A 6,000-nucleotide genomic window follows, 5' to 3' on the forward strand; every position below is an offset into this window, starting at 1 on the left:
AGAATAAATATGAAAGCAGGTTGATGAACTAATAAGTAGTCAAGCAGTATTTGATTTTTTCATGTGAACTCATTCTGTGAGTGTTGAACAGCAAGGAAATCTGTTTCAGATCAGACATCCTTGTCAGCCAGTCTGAAATCCCACCCTTTCCAAAGAAATAGGATGTGAATTTTGCACTGTAAATTGTATTGTTACAACAGAGCCATGAATTTTCCATTCCATGTTTTTGGTTTAGTGCTCCTGTCTGGAGACATTGATGGGTAACAAGAATAAAATTAGTCTCTAGAACTGGATTAAGTTAATACACCAGGAACACTATTGTTAGTCCAAGAGACTTAAAAGAGTAATAAAAACATCCTAAAAAGTCCTCACCAAATTCTTTCAAAAACCAGAGTTTGCTCTGAAAAGCAGTATGGTGAAAACTGTCCTTCTCCCATTTATAAATTAGACCTATTTTCTTTCTTGAGTCTTTTTCTTTTACATTTTTATCCCTAACCATAAGTTAAGGTTTTACTGTTTAATATGTATGTGATTTCTAGCCAAACATAGAAGACACAACTGAAAAATACTCTCTGGATATGAAAGAGAAATTGGAATGTAAGCTGGATTTTTTTTATGCCTAATTTCATCCTTTTTCTGTATTAAATATCTGATCTGCAACTGTAAACACTTAACAATTGTGTTGATAATGAATGAATCATGAAAGAAACAAGCTTATTGTCTCCTTGATGGATCAGTTTCTGTGAAACAAAAAGAAAAAAGTCTATTTATTTTCAAAACACAAAGCATATGTAACTCAGTGCAAACATGATGAATTTCTGTTGCTTACACACCATTTCTACAGTTTTTCTTCTGACCGTAAACAAAATTTAAGATGTAATTCATGGGCAAAGTGGTAAACTCCACTGTGTAATCAATGAAACAAACAAAACGACAAAATAAAACCTTCTTGTTGAATTCACTGAGTCAAATTCTGTTTTAGAGACGTACAATGGGAGCTGTTCCACCATCTGTGAAGACCAGACATGGCCTTTATATATAGCTGATGGTAACCAAAATCAGGGGATGATTTCTTCTTTGGTGACCACATTTTCAGAATAATCTCTATTTTTCTGATTTTTCTGAAGCAACAGGGAGGCACTGACACTAATAACTATCAGAAGGAAACAATAGAAGGAAAGAGCATAACATTGATACAGGGAAGAAGTGCTGTTAATCAGATGCATCAAGCAGGTGGCCTTTGAAGCAGACAGAGGTCATGGAGGCTAGCTAGCTACATTTTGCTTCATATTGTGTTTTTGGGAAAGGTAGCTGAGAATATTTGGTGTCAGGGTAGAGCAGCTAATGCAATTTTGATCATGACTGCCTTTGACTCTATAAGTTTCTGTCTCTATTCATTTCATACTGTGACTGCTTGCTCAGACGGTGTCTTTTATTGCTTTGAAAAAACTTCTGGAGGTCCTAAATACTGACTTCTTCTGGTCCTTTAACTTTTGATAGGGTCATATCTTTTACACAGGAAAAAATAGATGTCTGGTAGGAGATAAAGAAACCAAACAGCTTTGGCATGATTAGTAAAATGGCTCTGGCTTACAGTATGAACGCAGAGAATTGACAAGTGATACCCCTGGGGCAATACTGGTCTGTTCTTTAAGGATACTTGGTCACAGAATTAAAGATGTTGCTTTACGAGAACTCATGGTTTAGAAATAAGCGAGGGCCCTTCAACTATTGGTTTCACAGTCCTGACTGCTTGAGGGTCTTTGATCAGTCAAAAAGTCACCCCCAGCCATGGGCAAAAGCATTGGCCCACATAATCTGCTGTGTACATTGCACTTATGGAATATCCCAGTCCTAGCAGCTATGCCTAGAGTAGCTTGTATAACTTGCTCCTTCATGACTTTAGCTGCCATAGTTGATGTCATGTTTAGACTTCTCAATCCAATGCCCAAGCAATCCAGCAGCAAACAGTACCCACTTTTGTGTAGTACTTCATGGTGCTTCTACACTGTTTTCTGATAACACAGTTTTTGAAATGCTCATTCATTCTAAGTCCTTCTCCAGTTAAACTGGAGGAAATATTGGCAGTGTACATCCCAGGATTTACATGAGATTTTAAAAGAGAAATATTAGAAAACTCTTTAGACAGACAAGGCAGAAGTTTTCATTCTTTCCATCAATTCTTCATAAAGCTATGAATTAATATCCTGACTGTGGTTAAATTTAGCAACCAAGCAAAACTCTCTGAAATATTAAAATATGGTCTTCCAGTCTAGCCAAATTGTTGAACTAAGATTTTGAACATGTCATAAAAATCCCATCTTGTACAGCATATGCAGGTTGGTCTGAGGCAATTCACTTAGTTTATACATTGTCTTTAAATCAGGATAATGCTTCCCTACCTCAAGTGCATGTTGTCAAGATAAAAGTGATTAATCATCCTTTTGAATATTGGAAATGAGACAGTCCACTGAAATGAAATGAACTGAGCAAACTCCACAAGTAGATAAAATAGCCTGAAAATATTTCTAAATTTCTACTTGCATAACCAGCTAAATTTCCTTAAATTCTCTGTCTATACCTAGTACTATTTTTGTAGTTTTGACAGTGATTCACCACAGAGCACATTTTAAGTCAGGGAAGTGGTCACAGCACCAGCCTGTCCGAGTTCATGAAGCATTTGGACAACGCTCCCAGGTACATGGTGTGCCTGAGATTCTTGGGGCTGTCCTGTGCAGGGCCAGGATTTGGACTCGATGATCCTTGTGGGTCCCTTCAACTCAGCATATTCTATGATTCTATGATTCTAATACATTACACTGCTTCCAATTTAATGTCACCATACTAAGATTTACTTATGTTTTTGTGTGCTTGCCACTAAACACAGTTTGTAAATGATACTCAAAAATGCTCGATTTATCCAGCACATATGTAAGGGCATGGTAGACATAATAATATAAAGTAGGAGCATGGCAAAGATTACAAGGACATTTAAATGGAACAGCTGGAATCCTTAGAGTAGGATCTTGCAGTTGCACCATCACAGAGAAATATTAAACCACTCAAATGAAGTCTGGGAATTACTGATAGCTGGATATGTTCAGAGATAGAATTACCTTTCTCCACCTCACAATACTTGTGTGTTTTCCTGTTGATTCTTAGACAAGAGTTCTGACTGTTCAAGGTACTGAAAGATGTATCCCCAATTCAAAACATACATATAACTTTCAGACTCTTAAAATTCACTGGTATGAGTGTGTTTTAGTCACAATGAGAACACTCATGTGTTTCTTATCCAGTCGGGAAAAAAACCCCTATATATCAGAGCACATATTTAAATTGCAGAAATACATACTCTTTATTAAAAATATGCTTATTGTCACCAGATATGATTAATGTATATTTTGAGGCAACTATACTGATGTAGAAAAGAAAGAAAAACCTAAAAAAATCTCATATATAACATCTCTAACTGCTCTGAAATAGTAGCATAAGTGTACAGTGGAAAAAGACGCAAAATCATTCTGACGGTCTGATTCAGATTTCATTGCATTAAAAATCAGAAGTTACTCTGAGTATAGTAAAAATTGAATAGTTTTCAAAATTTTCTATTTCTATTGCTTTAGTTTTGATTACGTGGAACTTTGGGGAAAAAAAACCCTTTTACTAATTTTTTTTATTGTAAATTTTACTTATATGTGAAGCAACTGCTTCTGTTTAAAAATGCTGATTTCTAATTGGAAATATGTGAGGGTTTCTAGAGACTTTTTTAGGACACAAGAAATGAGCATAAGGAGAGGGAAAGAGAGAGGGAACATGTTCAGACCAGCTCTAACAATGGAGTTATGCCAGTCAGAAAATGAGGACTCATGTTTTCTTAGAACCAGAAAGCATGATCATATGTAATGTTGCTGTATGTTATTTTAGAGAAGGGGCACTTAAAAAACATCCTTCACCATTCTCAGTTCTAGAAGTTTAGATACTCATGTGAGTAGACGTCTTATGAATGTGGAGAAAACAAACGGAATAGCTCTTTACTGATGAGTAATAGCTACTATATCTTTTCTGATTGTACTGGGATGGTGCTGCTTCTGTTACTTAACCTCTGATTACTCCAGGATTGGAAGCAATCAGTCAGTATGAGTTTGGCAGCTGTGGGATCCAGATGTGCAGCTCTTGGAATGAATCTCTCTGGCAGTGGCAGCTGGCTGCCACTTTCTCTTTTCTGTTTTTCTCAGCAGATGTGATGTGATTGTGCTGTGCATCACACCAACATTATTCATTTTCACACCATTTTTTTGTAATGATGGGGAACTGACTCACTGTGGCATGTTTTTGATGTTGAAGAGGAAAAAATTGTATACAGAGGTCCTGTTTCTCTTGCCTGTGTTTCTTTATGTTTTTTGACCTGAGTCAATTTAGCTTTGAATTAGAAAGAATGAGGAGAATAAGGCTTATAATACACAGTAGTCCTTCACCAGCACAGACAAAATTCAGCCCTCCACTGTCTTTGAACTAGTGCAAAAGGCTCCATTCAACTTTCAGGAAAACTAAACTAGACAGTAACTAGGACTGAGAAGGAGATTCTTCTAACTGCTTAAACAGTTTGACACCAGACTTAAAACCAGAGTGAAACTAATGAAAGTAACACTGGAAAGGAAACAGCTGATTCAGTCATCCTGGGCAATATGGATGGGTATAAAATGAAACAGCCTGTGTAAAAATAAAGACATAGAAAATACAGAGCAATTTAAAATTTCTGTCCAGAACAATGAATGAGTAAGAAGTAACACAAAGAAAAGAGCTCAGGAGAATAGTGAACCCTGCTTATTACTCATGTGGCACTAGGCACTGACTAGTTCAGATGAGATAACCATGGATAATCCAGCGCTGACTGCACATATATTTATTGTGCCATCCTTTGTTCAAGCTTATTCCCTTCTTGGATTTTGATCAGTTCAGCCACATGCAAAACAGGAATGAATTCTCCTGGGTTGTCTAATTAACTATCAAGCCTTAACTGAAATTTATTAGGGAAAGATAAAATCTCACCAGTCATTTTCTTTTAATGGCAGGGGATGCTGTGAATTTCTAGGCTTTTCACTAACTGTTTCTATGGCACATGCAATTAAATTAACAGGATTGTTTTCTGCAGTTTAAATTGGAGTGTGCATTAGTCACCTCTATCCCAACTGCTTCATCTAAAAAGTAGATGGAAAGGGGGAAAATAAATGCATGGATTTTGTTTGTAAATACATTGTCTTAGATATAACTGGAATACTTGCCATTCATTTTTCTGGTGACCAGTTTTGATTCATATAGAAATAGTTATTCAGTGCATCTTTTTGATTAATCTAGGGAAGCAATATTGTCCTTTACCCTCTGTATGTAGAAAGAGCATCTCACATTGGTGACTGACAGTGGTACAAATCTGAAGACACAAATATATGGGGATATATGATCAGGGCATGTCTGCCTGAGTATAACTGACCCAAATTCGTCTTTTTTTCCTGGCTAAGAAATTGGTCTTGAAATACAGACTCTGTTCTTCTTCACATCCTGTAGCATAGCATGTTAAGAAAAGGAAAGAGCATACATCACTATCTTTGATCCGGAAACATGAAATACCGCTCTCCTGTCTCTCAGGGTTTCTTGGGAAGTAGTTTTCACTCTGTGTGGTATGTGTAGCACTGCGGTCTTCATTTCCTGACTTCCTTTTACTTTATTCATCCTATGCCTTTTGCTGGAGTCAAGTCTGTGGATTCCCAACTGCAAAGTGTTGCGTCCCTATCTTAATAAAGATTCTAAGAGCATCCAGCTGCTCCTACACTTTGCAGGAGAGTCTGTTTGCAATGACTGCAGACCAAAAGCTTGAGAGAAGTTGTTTATAAAATGTTTTAGCATGTAGCTCTCTTCAATACATGGAGTTACATCCCCACAGGAAAATTTGAGCCATAAAATCAAATGGACAGTCAAAAAACTTGATTTTTCCCCCCAAAT

The sequence above is a fragment of the Corvus cornix genome, chromosome Z, assembly GCF_000738735.6.
Source record: "Corvus cornix cornix isolate S_Up_H32 chromosome Z, ASM73873v5, whole genome shotgun sequence".
In the NCBI taxonomy this organism is placed as follows: domain Eukaryota; kingdom Metazoa; phylum Chordata; class Aves; order Passeriformes; family Corvidae; genus Corvus; species Corvus cornix.